General features: G+C 46.6%; 1 pseudogene across 1 annotated transcript; it reads right to left on the bottom strand.

Moving 5' to 3' along the window:
- Positions 1-260: 260 nt before the first annotated feature.
- LOC147341311 (transcriptional adapter 2-beta pseudogene) lies at positions 261-1796 on the bottom strand (annotated as a pseudogene). The gene has a single exon (XR_015159432.1). The product of XR_015159432.1 is annotated as a transcriptional adapter 2-beta pseudogene (transcript).
- Positions 1797-15175: the final 13379 nt, after the last annotated feature.

Raw genomic sequence — 15175 nt, 5'->3', positions numbered from 1 at the left:
CACGGGGGTGCGCTGGTGGCCAGCAGGGAAGGGCTCCTCTCTGCCCATCTCACAGTCCTGTACCACTGGGAAGCATCAACAAAAAAAGGCAATTTCCCGATCTCATCATCAGAGGCTCCACACTGAACACTTAAAGGCAAATCGTCATCTTAAAGTACTACGTTTAGGGATTCAGTTAAAATATACACAGGTTTTGTCTTCCCCTTGATCAGACTGTTGCTATTGTTTCTTCAGAGGATCGTAAAAAGAATTGATACCCTAAAAAAAGAACTCCTTTTATTATTTTTTTTAAAGAGCAACAATGGGTGGGTGGGAGGGCGGGGGCGGAAAAGCGTTTCCTCTCCCCCTCCCGCCCAACCCGTTTGGTTTTGGCTCACAAAGCTTCCCCCGCCCCTTTCGCTGTCTGTGCGGCTCTTGCAGCGACCATCAAGCCATCCGTCCGTCCGTCAGTCCCAGGCGCTCCGGGCGGCGGGCTTCAAGAGGCGTTCCTGGATATCCACCCGCTCTCGGTGAGGAAGTTCAGGATCCTCTTCATGAGGACTTTGTCCAGGTAGCTGGGCAGGCGGCTCTTGGAGGGGATGCCCTGGCGCTTCTTCAGGTGGTCCTTGATGAAGATGGTCTTCAAGGTCACGTAGCGCACGGGGCTCAGGTTCAGCGAGCTGCACAGCACCTTCTCGCGGTGCGACAGGAGCTCGAAGCCCGGCAGGTGCTCGATGGCCGCAAACTCACCATCCCGGCCGTCCTCCTTGCCGCCCCCCGCCGCCGCTGCCGCCACAGCCTTGTTCTCCTTGCACTTTTCGCGCTTGTGCCGGGCCACCTCATACTCCACCGACTCCTTAATCTTCGTGATGCCATTGTGCCGGTAGCGCTGCAGCTCGCGGATCTTGGCGCGCAGCATCTTCTCCTTGTACATTGTGTCGAACAGGTCGTCGAACTCCTTGCACCACATGAGCTGGTAGAGCAGCCGCAGCTTCAGCCGCAGCTCCTTCTCCTCCTTGGTGACCTTGCGCTGTGCCGCCCACTCCTCCTCCTTCTTGTCCTTGCCCAGAAAGGCGGGTGCCAAGTTGTAGTCCTGTGCGATGTTCTTGCGCCGCTGCCGCTCGCGGAGCTTGCACACGTACATGTCCACGTGCGCACGCTTCAGCTCAATCTCCACGTCCTCCTCGTCATAGTTGACCGAGAGCCCAGTGATGAGCGTCTCGGCGTCCTGGTCATACTCAATGTCATACTCGTCCCGCAGCGGCATGTAGCCCAGCTGCTGCTGCTCGGCCACCGAGATGTCTAGGGGAGGCAAGGGGGTGGTGAGGCTGGGAGAGAGGGGCCCCCCACTGGGGCAGGTGTGGTCAGTCACCCGGTTGGGGATGGAGTCGGGGATGCAGGCCTTCCCCAGGTTTCCGTGGATGTACATGATTATGTAATGCTCCATCACTTCCTGGGGGGTCCGGGAAGTGCCGACGTGAGCTGCCATGTCCTCCCAGTTCCCGAAGCCGAACTGCTCGATGGCATCCAGCAGCAGCTGGTCCTCGCGGCAGGTCCAGCCGCCCTCGACCTCGGGCCCCCAGAGCGTGAAGTGCCCGTCGTCCACCAGCTGGTAGCCATGGTAGCGGCGGTGGTGGCCGATCTCGGCGCCGGCGGAGAAGCACTCGGGGCACAGCTCGATGTCCTGGCACTCGGTGCAGCGAAAGCACAGCGGGCTTACCTCGGCTAGGCAGTACACACAGCACTTCTTGCTGAGCGCCGCCATATTCTGCTGCTGGGGCCCGGCGTCCTGCGCTCCAGCTAAACCGCCGCGTCTGCCCCTAGCGCCCTCTGCAGCCGGCCTGCTGGGAAGCTCACCCCGCCTCAGCGCGCAGGCGCCCTCGGGCCGGCCCGGCCTCCAAGAACTCGCACTCTTGAGCAAGAGAAAGGGACACTACTCAATACAGGTCAGATGTGACCTGGCTCCTCTGTGCTATTCCAGGCGTTGATCCCTAGGCCTGCCTTGTCACTTAGCCTTCTGAGGCATGTATTCGATGATTGTTTTCTCTCCAGTGGCAATGGTAATGTCTTCAATCTAAGTTATCTGTATCAAGCTCAATCGATGAATGCATCATTATATGCATCAAGCTGAAGGAATGTACCAAGTTATCTCTGTCAAGCTCAATGGATGAATGCTTTCTCTTGGGTGGAAATGGTAATGTACTACAAGGTCTTCCAAATATGTTATCTGTATGAAGCTCACGCTTTCCCCTGACTTATGTGGTTGCAGAGAAATGGGTAATATTGGGCATTTGAAGGCATGGCCTTTGAAATGAGGTATCTTTCTTTTAATCCTGCTTTCCTGTAATATACAGACTCTAGGTTCATCAGGATAGCAGCAGTCATTTTGAGAGGCATGTTAGCCTACTGGAAGTGATGATGATGGTGGTGGCCATGATAGTGGTTTTCGTGGTGATTATGCTAATAAGAAAACCACCACAACCACCAATTATATGAAGATTAACAGAAGCAAGAACTATCCTCAGTTCTTTTCACTGGTTTATTTCATAATCTTCTCAATTCCTCTGATTTGTGTACTACTTGTAAGAAATAGATAATGCTCTCTTTTGCAAGGGACATTTGTAGTATAGAATGGATTCTTACATTGCCATGGTGACAGAGCCCTTCACTCTCAACAAATGGTGTAGAAGGGTGTTAGTGTTGGGTTTAGTGGGCCCCATATCTTGTGATGTTAATTACTAAGCTTCGAGAAGCTTTCTTAACTAACATTTTCTTGCTTGAAAAGTTGGGGGTTACCAACACCCGCATCTCCTCATTTCCAGTCAATATGGCTATCTGGGGGTGACACAGTGTGTTTTCACAGTGGTAGAAATAACTGGAAGTAAAATGCTCCTCAAATTGGGGAGAATACATGTTGAACTAAATGGATTTCATGGCTGATTGGCCAGCCAGTTTGATTGTCTCTTCTTTTACAGAGAGGCTTATAGATGTTACAGAGTCATACCAGGGCTGGAGCCTTTCTGATCAGAAAAGATGGAATGGCATATAGACCATGGTCCTTCCTTCTGAGGCCTGATGGTTGCAGATGGGCAAAGGTGGGGAAGAGCAGCACTGGATGCAGCTGCTCATAATGATTAAGGACAAGGAACTGTGGTGTGAAAGATACGAGAAGCTTCTTGTATTCAAAGAATTGTTTTCTTCCCCTTCAACATCCATGTCACTGCCTAGGATAAGCAGAGCATGGGGACCAACGATACCGATGCACATCCTTGAGTGAGATATGAGAATAGATTGCCTTCTGGCACAGGTGACTTTTATACTGGGTGTTTTACCCTACTTTACAGCATTCCTCAGACTTCTATATGCCACTGTTAGAGAAGTTCTTGTGTTCCTGCTTCAGTGTGTGCACTGCCTTAGGCTCTGAAAAGCAGCTCAGGGAAGGTGGCCATTGCCCCTCCTATACTGTGGCCTAGAAGAGTAATCTGAGGAGTCTCCTGGGAGGTGCCCACTGATCTTGACTGTACTTGGTTCAGCTCAGCTTTCCTGTTGAGATGTCCCTGTGTGCTGTAAAGAGACAGCTGAAATTCACGGGCTATTCTTGGTATGTTCTACTGATATACCAGCCAGACACTACTTCCTTCAAAGCTCACACATCACAGGTGACTTGCAAAATCCTAAAGAAGGCCCAGAGTGGCAATGGTAGCATGTAGGCATGGTGAATGTTGGCTCCAGGGCAAAAATTGGCTGAGGCCTGTTGTCAGAATTCTGTGTCCCATGGGGCTTGGGGAAATTTGGGTCTGGGTGGTAAGTTGGCACTAGCCATGGATCAGACTACTCTGTCACAGAGGGTCATGGGAAATATTGGGTCTGGGAAGAAAGTTGGCTCTAGCTTGAGGCATACCTTTGTGTCGCCAAGGGGCATGGAAAATGTTTGGTCCTGAGCATCAAATGGCTCTGTCCTGAGTCAGACTTCTCTAAAGCAAGAGTTATAGAAATGTTGGATCCAGGTGGTAAGTGTGCTCTGGCCTAAGTCAAACTTCTGTGCCACAAAGGGCATTAGAAATGTTTGGTCAGGGTAGTAAGTCAACTCTGGCCTGAGTCAGACTTCACTAAAGTGAGGGTCATGGGAAATGTTGGGTCTAGGTGGCAAATAGGCTCTTGCCCTAGTCAGACTTCTCTGCTTCAAGGAGCATGAGAAATGTTGGGTCAGGGGCGTAAGTTACTTCTGGCCTGAGTCAAACTTCTGTGCCACAAGGGACATGGAAAATGTTGGGTCTGGGTGGTAAATTAGCTCTGGCCTGAGTCATACTTTGTGTCTCAAATGGCATAGGAAATGTGGGGTTCAGAGCATAAATTGATTCTGGCCTGAGTCAGACTTCTTTAACACAAGAGTCATGGGAAATGTTGGATCCCGATGGTAAGTTAGTTCTTCTGAGCCAGACTTCAATGCCACAAAGGGCATTCAAAACGAGGGGTTCTTGGTGTGAGCTGGCCCTGGCTTGAGTCAGACTTCTCTAAAGCAAGGGTTATGGAAAATGTTGTGTTTGGATGGTAAGGTACCTCTGGTCTGAATCAGACTTCAGTGCCACAAATGCCATGGGTAATGTAGGCTCTGGAGCAGAAGAGAGTCGTCTGTTGTCAAAAGTCTGTGCCATTGTGCAGAGCAAGGCCATACTGTGAATCATGAAGTGTCTCAGCTCTATGTGCGGGTATGTGGTTTGAACTTTCTGTGATCTCTTTTGGCACTCTTCCGTTGAGCACACTATGCACATTGGTTGGAGACATGAGGTCAGGTCGGTCTTGTCAAGGAGCCGTCCTTTATTCTGGCCATTGTTTCCTTGGCAGTATGTGCTGATGAGTCTGGGTGACCAGGAAATGACTGAGTCATTTGTGAGGACTGGAGGATGAAGACCTTGTTTTCCTCTTGCTGGAGAGGGCTACACCCCCAGGCTGTAGCTGTCTCTCCATCTGTTTATCTGCTAGAAAGCCTTTCTGCTTGGTGGTGGCTTCTCTTCCATTTGGGTCTTCTTGTTGGTGAGGGTGACATTGCCTCAGGGGAACCCACTGCACTCTCTAGGAAGAAGTTTTTTTAGTACAACAGTGGAGTGGCAGTTTTGCATTTTTTTGTGATGTTGCACTACAGGAAGGACGAGAGGAAAGGGGAGATCAGTTTGGGGAGGGAAAGGGTCCAGTGGTTCCCCCATTTAAGGCTTCCTCTTGATAGCTAAATTTGAGCCCAGCAGGGGTATGAGGAGGAGCTTCTGAGAGTATAAGGAAAGACTGACAGTGGAGATGACAAGGATCTTTGGCGTGAAACATGTGGCAGACATTATGGGTTCAGGGCTCTGTCTCCTGTCTAGTAGCCCTTTTCCCTCTCACTACCATTGGGTGGCCATAACTGTGATATAGACAATGGTAAAGCAAATGGATAGCTGTGAAGTGAGTGAATGTGGACCTGTACTGACATTCAGGCATTAATACTGGGATCAGGTCTTCACATTTCATTTTCCTAGTGAACTGTAGGCCTCTCTGCCAGGAGATGATTTTGCTACCACTGCTCGTTCTGTGCAATGTTTAATGTTCTTTATAATGTTTTATACTGTTGCATAATAACATAACCTGAGGAAGTTCTGAGAAGGAACATCTCCTGCTTCTGTGGATGCTGTAATCTTAAGATGCTGCCTTGCCAAACCTTTTTATGATCTTCTCCTGAACTTTAATTGATTCTTGTGCACTACTTTGATGGTCATTTCTTTCTCTGAGTGTCCAGAAGGTCTAGCAGTTTCTGGTTTCAACTGCCTAAGTTTTTCTTTCCTTACCTAGCTCTCCCCTTTTGCAAGGATTTTCCTGCCAGGTCCTTAAAGGAGCATTCAAATTGGCAAGAGGCTTATTGAGCTTTTTTAATGATTTCCACACATATAAAGAGGCAGAGAAAGAACTGACACGTTTTGCAAAGTTAACCCTCTAAAGCAAAGGGAGGGGTGAAGGCCTGCTGTCAGTTTTCAATGGGGAAAATTAAAACTTTGTGTCTTATGTAACTTTATATTTTCCCTGCAGTACCCTAACATAAGATACCAGGTCCCCAGAGGTGTCTGCCTCCCACAAATTGTGATTGCCATACCCTGGGCCAAACTCAGGCCACAGGGAATTTCCTTCAGTGGAACTTGTGCCAATGGCACCTCATGCAAGAGGAATAAGTAGAAGCCACTGTTCACCATCCAGTTTGCTTATATTTTACCAAAATCTGTGTCCTTGAGGTGAATTCTCTGTGGTCCTTTGCAGTAGGAAATATAACCAGAGGCCTTGTTTACAGACGGTTTCAGTTGCTATGCTGATCTCACCAGTCTTGGCAAATGGAAGATATACCATACCACTCATGTCAAAGAGGAGCAGGTGACTGTCTAAACTATTTTCAATTTGTAAAATGTTGTTTTTCAATAAAATATGTATGATGGAAAAACTCCCATTGTAGATGTCATTCTTTGTGATGACTCCAGGCAGCATCAGTGAAGATGTGGCTCCCACGTGCATCACACCAGGTACCGAGTGGGACTCTGGGCTCAGTAATCTTGGCATTGATAACAGGTGGTGGGTGGCAGGGGGAAGGGTCTTGAGGCCAGAACTGAAGTTCTGCCCTTGTTAAGATAAGAATGATGGTAGATAATCTGACATCTTCCTAGGAGAAGTGATCCTTTTCACTTATTCATGAGGATGACAGATGAATACCTGGATATCGTGTGTGCATGGGGGGTGTATCTCCTATTCCTGCTTTGGGTGAGAATACAAGGAGTGGCCCAGCATGGTTCTGGAGACCATCAGAAGTCATGGAAACAAAAACCTGGAAGCACACAAAAAGCTCCTATTCCAATTTGTATTAGAATCCAGTCCTTTGAGTATTAGGAATTATTCACTACATATCAATCATTACCAGAGTATAAATGAAAAGAATCGAAAAGGTAACTGAGTGGCTGAAGCAATTGCCTTCGACTAGTGCTTAAAAAAAATCAAAACTCTACACACATTGCATAAAATTTCTAATAGTAAATTTATAAACCCTTTGTAGAGCTGAGAATGCTGACAACATTTTGTGAAATATTCGTTCAAGTGGCAACATGATTCAGGAATAGTGATTCCAGAGGATTTTAAGCTAACTGTTTAATCTGCCTAATGAACATAGGCAGAGCGGGGAGCATCCAGGAGTTGCGCAGGCAGGCAAGTTGGGTGGGTCACAGGCGCATTCCTGGCCCCAGGTGGGAATGCCAGGTGGGGGAGGGGGATGTATGCCAGGCAGGTGAAGGGAAGTACCAGAAAGAGGGCCTATGCAGGCAGATCCCCCAGGACATCTGCAGTCCAGTCCCAAGTCAGGTCATGAAGGCTCAGCCTAGAGCCTGGCTCAGGGAGGCAGGGTTGAGGCCAGGCTCCAGGCCCTTGTAGGACTCCACTAGGGACTGCCAATTGCTTTAGGCCTCCTTGACCAGCTCCTGGAACTCAAGATGTGTCTACCAGTTAGATTCAAGCACTCTGGGAGGCAGCCAGGAAGGTGCTTATTTCTGTCCTCCAGGTGGTCCAGACAGGTGTTGACTTTGTCCAACATGGGGTAGGTGGCTGCCCATACTGCTCCTCGGGTGAAGCCATTGTCCTTGCCTTCCGTGCGCACATCCACAGGCATGCCCTGTTTCACATGGCCACCACACATGGCAGGCTTGTGCACGGGCAAGGCTCATGTGGCTTTGGAGTGAGACAACACAACTTTGGTGCACATAGGATCTGAATCAGGGAGGGCTAGGGAGGTCATTAAAACCTTGTGCTCATTGAAATCGCTCTCCTGGGGAAAAGAAGCGAGACTGTCACAGTCTGTCTTGATTGAAGATGTGCCTGCTGGGTGGTGGGCTCAGGTCTCTCCCTGATTATTCATAAAGATGTTCAAGAATGCAGGTGTCAGCAACTCACATCTTGCCATCACGGTCTAAGGATCCCCAAAGCTGCAACTTGTCATCTCCTGCCTGAGGGGTTCCTCAGTATGTGGAGGTTGAAAAAGGTCTTCTATACATTTCTTTCTTTGTTTCAATATTATCACCTACTTGTGTTAAAGAATGACTTACCCATTAAGATGTGAGCTACCAGACTTAGCTATGCAAGTCCAAGTCATCAGGCAGGAGAGAAACTTGCTGAGATTGGATGTTGGAGGTGGTGGGTCTACTTCTCACCCATACTCTGAATATGGATCCGTGTGTATTAATTACATAATGAATCAATGGACATGTTTTCTGTTTTATACGAGACCAAGGAGTTTTGAACCTGGGGATGACCTGAGAGGAAGGTGCATAATTTTTTCCATTTATTGAGGGCTTTTTATGGCCAGGCTATATGTGTCTCCCTCATAACTATTGCTGTGGGGATAAACCTGATCATGCAGGGCAGCTATGTGAAACACTGGATATCCTGGCACTCAGAAGTAGGGTCTCAGTGCACAGTCACACTCTTGTAGCAGGACACGTACCTCCTGGACCTGGTGTGCACCTTTAGAACTCTGTTATTCTGGTGGAGGTCAAGGATCTTGTAAATTTCTAGGGCTCACCTGCCCCTTCCACACACACACACACACATTCAGAGAGCAGGGCGCCCTGCATCCTTCTACTCTCCTTTTTACTTGAATGTGGTCTCAACTTGGAGATAAATGAGTGGGTGACAGGAAGCTTATAGGAAAAAAGAATGAGTAGGGACTTGCCCATTCTAGGTTCCTTTTCTGCTTTTTGTTCTGATTCATTTCCCCGCCCCAGGGATGCCAGGACTTGAAAGGCTCGGTGCACCTTTCTGCCAAGACTTTGGGACTGACTGGTGGTCATCTCATGACATTCCGGATGGATCTCCAGGCATGGAGGGATTCTGGTGAAGCTTGGATGAAGCATGGACTCAGACTGGAAAGGCTGTGAGTATCTTGGAAGCCCCTATGGTACAAGTCTCCTCCAAACACAGGCAAATGCAGGCTAGTCTGTGCCTTACTTCCAACGCTGGTGTCCTTTCAGCCTTCCTCCCACCTCCCTATTCTTCTTTCTGTCTCTTTATCCCTCCAGCGATCTATTTTTCTATCTCTCTATATCCCAGACACACAGGCTAGGGACACACACTAAAATTTCTTCCTGGTCTCCAGCCACAGTGGCACAGATATGAAGGTCTGTTTCCTGCTATGTGTGGTCTGAGTTTCTCTGCTGATTTGGACAAGTGATGTGGGTCAACTTGGGGCAGTCATTACTCTTTCAGATGTAGATCTACTCTGGGTGACTGAACCAATCCCAGAAGATTCACAACAAGTTGCACACCCTGGTCCAGCCCTATGTTGTGGCAGCATGGAGCCCATCTCCTGCGGGGAAGGAGGAGGGGCAACACTGACACTAACGATCCACATTTACACTGAACTTCACAGGTTAAGGTCATAGTCCTAAGCCGGAATGCCATCACTACAGAAACCAGACACAAGTCTGGGTTTACAGGGACAACTTCACACTGACCAACGGATAGAGGGGCCACGTTCTTGATCAGGCAGTCCACAGAGGATAGTTACAGAAGTGTAATGAATCAGATCAGATCAGATCAGTAGCTCAGTGGTGTCCGAATCTTTGCGACCCCATGAATCGCAGCACGCCAGGCCTCCCTGTCCATCACCAACTCCCGGAGTTCACCCAGACTCACGTCCATCGAGTCAGTGATGCCATCCAGCCATCTCATCCTCTGTCATCCCCTTCTCCTCTTGCCCTCAGTTCCTCCCAGCATCAGAGTCTTTTCCAATGATCCAACTCTTCACATGAGGTGGCCAAAGTACTGGAGTTTCAGCTTTAGCATCATTCCTTCCAAAGAAATCCCAGGGCTGATCTCCTTCAGAATGGACTGGTTGGATCTCCTTGCAGTCCAAGGGACTCTCAAGAGTCTTCTCTAACACCACAGTTCAAAAGCATCAATTCTTTGGCACTCAGCCTTCTTCACAGTACAACTCTCATGTCCATACATGACCACAGGAAAAACCATAGCCTTGACTAGACGAAACTTTGTTGGCAAAGTAATGTCTCTGCTTTTGAATATGCTATCTAGGCTGGTCATAACTTTTCTTCCAAGAGGTAAGCATCATTTAATTTCATGGCTGCAGTCACCATCTGCAGTGATTTTGGAGCCCACCAAAAATAAAGTCTGACACTGTTTCCACTGTTTCCCCATCTATTTCCCATGAAGTGAGGGGACCGGATGTCATGATCTTCGTTTTCTGAATGTTGAGCTTTAAGCCAACTTTTTCACTCTCCACTTTCACTTTCATCAAGAAGCTTTTGAGTTCCTCTTCACTTTCTGCCATAAGGGTGGTGTCATCTGCATATCTGAGGTTATTGATATTTCTCCCGGCAATCTTGATTCCAGCTTGTGTTTCTTCCAGTCCAGCGTTTCTCATGATGTACTCTGCACAGAAGTTAAATAAACAGGGTGACAATATACAGCCTTGACGAACTCCTTTTCCTATTTGGAACCAGTCTGTTGTTCCATGTCCAGTTCTAACTGTTGCTTCCTGACCTGCATACAAATTTCTCAATAGGCAGATCAGGTGGTCTGGTATTCCCATCTCTTGCAGAATTTTCCACAGTTGATTGTGATCCACACAGTCAAAGGCTTTGGCATAGTCAATAAAGCAGAAATAGATGTTTTGCTGGAACTCTCTTGCTTTTTCCATGATCCATCGGATGTTGGCAATTGGATCTCTGGTTCCTCTGCCTTTTCTAAAACCAGCTTGAACATCAGGAAGTTCACGGTTCACATACTGCTGAAGCCTGGCTTGGGGAATTTTGAGCATTACTAGCGTGTGAGATGAGTGCAATTGTGTGGTAGTTTGAGCATTCTTTGGCATTGCCTTTCTTTGGGATTGGAATGAGAACTGATCTTTTCCAGTCCTGTGGCCACTGCTGAGTTTTCCAAATTGGCTGGCATATTGAATGCAGCACTTTCACAGCATCATCTTTCAGGATTTGGAATAGCTCAACTGGAATTCCATCACCTCCACTAGCTTTGTTCATAGTGATGCTTTCTAAGGCCCACTTGACTTCACATTCCAGGATGTCTGGGTCTAGGTCAGTGATCACACCATCGTGATTATCTGGGTCGTGAAGATCTTTTTTGTACAGTTCTTCTGTGTATTCTTGCCATCTCTTCTTAATATCTTCTGCTTCTGTTAGGTCCATACCATTTCTGTCCTTTATCGAGCTCATCTTTGCATGAAATGTTCCTTTGGTATCTCTGATTTTCTTGAGGAGATCCCTAGTCCTTGCCATTCTGTTGTTTTCCTCTATTTCTTTGCATTGATCCCTGAAGAAGGCTTTCTTATCTCTTCTTGCTATTCTTTGGAACTCTGCATTCAGATGTTTATATCTTACCTTTTCTCCTTTGCTTTTTGCTTCTCTTCTTTTCACAGCTATTTGTAAGGCCTCCCCAGACAGCCATTTTGCTTTTTTGCATTTCTTTTCCGTGGGGATGGTCTTGATCCCCGTCTCCTGTACAATATCACGAACCTCATTCCATAGTTCATCAGGCACTCTATCTATCAGATCTAAGCCCTTAAATCTATTTCTCACTTCCACTGTATAATCATAAGGGATTTGATTTAGGTCATACCTGAATGGTCTAGTGGTTTTCCCTACTTTCTTCAATTTAAGTCTGAATTTGGCAATAAGGAGTTCATGGTCTGAGCCACAGTCAGCTCCTGGTCTTGTTTTTGCTGACTGTATAGAGCTTCTCCATCTTTGGCTGCAAAGAATATAATCAATCTGATTTCAGTGTTGACCATCTGGTGATGTCCATGTGTAGAGTCTTCTCTTGTGTTGTTGGAAGAGGGTGTTTGTTATGACCAGTGCATTTTCTTGGCAAAACTCTATTAGTCTTTGCCCTGCTTCATTCCATATTCCAAGGCCAAATTTGCCTGTTACTCCAGGTGTTTCTTGACTTCCTACTTTTGCATTCCAGTCCCCTATAATGAAAAGGACATCTTTTTGGGGTGTTAGTTCTAAAAGGTCTTGTAGGTCTTCATAGAACCGTTCAACTTCAGCTTCTTCAGCATTACTGGTTGGGGCATAGACTTGGATTACTGTGATATTGAATGGTTTGCCTCGGAAACGAACAGAGATCATTCTGTCGTTTTTGAGATTGCATCCAAGTACTGCATTTCAGACTCTTTTGTTGACCATGATGGCCACTCCATTTCTTCTGAGGGATTCCTGCCCTCAGTAGTAGATATAATGGTCATCTGAGTTAAATTCACCCATTCCAGTCCATTTCAGTTCGCTGATTCCTAGAATGTCAACATTCACTCTTGCCATCTCTTGTTTGACCACTTCCAATTTGCCTTGATTCATGGACCTGACATTCCAGGTTCCTATGCAATATTGCTCTTTACAGCATCGGATCTTACTTCTATCACCAGTCACATCCACAGCTGGGTATTCTTTTTGCTTTGGCTCCATCCCTTCATTCTTTCTGTAGTTTCTCCACTGATCTCCAGTAGCATATTGGGCATCTACTGACCTGGGGAGTTTCTCTTCCAGTATCCTATCGTTTTGCCTTTTCATACTGTTCATGGGGTTCTCAAGGCAAAAATACTGAAGTGGTTTACCATTCCCTTCTCCAGTGGACCACATTCTGTCAGATTTCTCCACCATGACCTGCCCATCTTGGGTTGCCCCACAGACATGGCTTAGTTTCATTGAGTTAGACAAGGCTGTGGTCCTAGTGTGATTAGATTGACTAGTTTTCTGTGAGTATGGTTTCAGTGTGTTTGCCCTCTGCAGTGACTATCTGGTGTAATTTTCATTCAAATGTTTTTCAGTCTGTTCCCAAATATTTTTCAAACACATTCAAACCAGAGAATTTGAGACACGCCTTTTCCCTATAAGATGTACAATGATGGTTGGAAAATCTAACATTCAGAATGCAGGGAAACAGGTACTTTCATTCCATTCATGAGTGGATCGAGTTTGGGAGACATCTTTGTAGGAAGTTTGTACATATTATATAAAGTTGAGAATATGAATGACCTTTTGTCAGTGTGTGTGTGTGGGTGGGTGCCTGCACGTGTGGAAGCCCTGATGCAGACTGCTTCAGTGTGGACATTCATCACTTTGGCAGAAGGAGGAACATTAAATATTTGGACACACATGCAAGTAGTATTAGTAACAGGCCCACACCTGACCCCAGGAAGGGATGCCAGGAGGTGGTTAATCCCAGGCCCCCAAAGGGAAGTAAAAGAAGCATGGCCTAGGCAGACAGACCCCCTAGGGCATCTGGAGGCCAGCCCTCAGCCAGGTGGTGAGGGCTTAGGCTAGAGCATGTTTCAGGGAGGCAGGGTAGAGGCTTGGCTGGGGTGTCCTTGGAGGGCTCCACTAGGGACTGCCAATCACTTGCGGCCTCCGTGTGCAGCTGCTGGAACTCAAAATGCATCTGACACTTGGATTCAAGCACTACTGCAGGCAGCCAAGGAGGGGGTCATTCCTCTCCTCAAGATGGTCCTGACAGGCTTGACCTGTTTTAACTTGAGCTTGATGGTTGCTTATACTGCTTCTCCGGTGATACTGTGGTCCTTGCCTTCCACTCTCACATCCATAGCCAGGCCCTGTTTCACATGGCAGCAGACATGCTGTGCTCGTCCATGCGCAAGTCTGACATGATATTGGAGTGAAGTGGCCATGGGTACTCAGTCTCCCTTTTCTGCTGACCCTCTGTTTTGATCTGTTCTGTGCACTGACACCCAAATGGTATATTTGAAAAGTGAATTGGATCTCAGTGGAGTTTACCACATCCAATACATGGTTCTTCACCTTGGACCACTTATCTACTTTCCCTTCATGTTTTGCATGTTATATTGTTAACTGTCTTTTCCCTCAAGGACATAATATGTGTTCTTTACTAAGAAAACCATGTTCTTTCACAGTCCTGCTCCTGTGCACTTGCTCTTCCTTAATCCTTTAAACGTCTTCTCTCATGCAACTCTCATGCAACACACGTTTCAGCCTGGTGCATCTTTTCTTGACAGACAGGCCTGATATGGTCAACCAAATCTTCAGTACATTTTTGCCAATCCCTGTATCAGATACCACCCACATTGTGACTTCTGCCAAAGCAATGAGGAGACAATGGGGTTTATGACATTCTCAGTGGGGAATATCACTGGGGATCTCTTAATGAAAGGTAAGATTTCACTGTCTTCTTATGTACTATTCAATCCTCATATGTATTGTGCTGTATATAGCTATATTATATCAGGAGAAAAATTATCTACTAAGCTGATGAATTGGGAACTCGTGGTAAAACTTATAAGAACAAGACATATACGTGAAGACATGTGCAAGAGTTAATAAGTCAACAGAGACATTAACATAGATGAAAGTAATAATTATGGAACAAAACAGCTGGCAAACTGGCTTACATGTTACTAAGATGTGGATTATGTTACATGAATGGTAAGTAGAAAATTACTTAGAGAAATTAGACCCTTGTTGGTGAAGCTAGCATAAAGTCTCCAGAAGGGAGAGTGTATTTGACCAGAAACATGCATGGTGATAAAGTCACAGTCCTAGTTAACTTTACATGAAAGTTTAGTGTATGTTAGTTCAGTTCACTTCACTCGTTCAGTTGTGTCTGACTCTTTGCGACCCCAGGGATTGCAGCAAGCCAGGCTTCCCTGTCCATCACCAACTCCTGAAGCTTACCCAAACTCATGTCCATTGAGTCACTGATGCCATCCAAGCATCTCATCCTCTGTCGGCCCCTTCTCTTCCCACTTTCAATCTTTCCCAGCATCAGGGTCTTTTCTAGTGTGTAATTACTTTGCATCAGGTGGCTAAAGTATTGGAGTTTCAGCTTCAGCATCAGTCCTTCCAATGAACATTTAGGACTGTAAGGTACTGGTCTAAATGCTTTGCATGAGCTCACTAAGGGTCATGGCAGCCTGATGACATAGTTCTTATTAGTATCCTCACTCTACTGATGAGGAAACTGAGGCACAAAAACAATGAAGGATATTCACCTGGTAGGATTAGTAATTATGGTATGAATCCAAACAGCATACCTCAAACCCATGTACTGTACACAGTAAATGAGAAGTCATTATTGTCTACAGACAGGCCATAAATGTGGAATGAAGTATAAATAAGACAAGAATGAATGGCAGCAC

Source organism: Bos grunniens, chromosome X, assembly GCF_055505025.1.
Source record: "Bos grunniens cultivar Pamir isolate PY7600 chromosome X, Bosgru_T2T1.0, whole genome shotgun sequence".
NCBI lineage: Eukaryota > Metazoa > Chordata > Mammalia > Artiodactyla > Bovidae > Bos > Bos grunniens.
Note: the sequence above shows the minus strand (reverse complement) of the source record. Positions and strands in the feature narration are given on the sequence as shown.